Source organism: Nematolebias whitei, chromosome 15, assembly GCF_014905685.2.
Source record: "Nematolebias whitei isolate Nwh7 chromosome 15, NemWhi1, whole genome shotgun sequence".
NCBI classification, from domain to species: Eukaryota; Metazoa; Chordata; class Actinopteri; order Cyprinodontiformes; family Rivulidae; genus Nematolebias; species Nematolebias whitei.
In genome coordinates, this window is record NC_056512.1 from 4,521,844 (window position 1) to 4,522,633 (window position 790).

Here is a 790-nt window from a genome sequence, read left to right on the forward strand (position 1 = left end):
GTTCTTCTGACAGTGCTATTAGCTTGCTGAAGAAAAATGGGAGCCGATTACCCGCTCTTAACGTAATTTATACGGACCGGGTGGGGCCCACACAGCAGGTTGGCGTGGACTAAATTTTTCAGTGCAATGCTTCGCATGACGGGATAAAACCCACTAAGCGACAGCTCTTAAAGGGCGAAGCCTATACGAAATAGAACTGTGTTTACCTTCAATGGTCTGGAAGGTGTCCTGAGCTCGGCCGAGTGGTGTTCGGAGCTTGGACAGCACGGTGAACTGAGCGGCCTCCCAAACGGCCCACTGCCACAACACCACCTCTGTCTTCAGCAGGGCCTGGGACACCACATCTGGCCTGCTGTCATCGCAGGTCCCTTGACTGTCCTTCTTCTCGAGCCGCTGGCAGCTGTGGTACATTCGTTCCAGCCACGGCTCCTTGCTGAAAAGACAAATGTGAAGCTTAGGAAGTGCCATTACACAGAAATATGGCATTATTCAGAGGATAAAGTCCAATTTATGCAAATTTACGAGACAAAACCTTTCCCTATGGTTGAAGAAGAAACTAATAAAAAGATTGAAGAAATGTGTATAATCATGAAGTGCTTTGCCAACACCATAACAAAAGGTAAATGGACAGTGCTTATATAGCTCTTTCTGTTTAATAAAGATGCTCAAAGCGCTTTACAACACAATCTGTGTCATCATTTACCCATTCATGTAAATGAGGGCTCATTTACATCCACACACATTCATACAGCACTCTACTAAACACACACATTCATACAGCACTCTACTA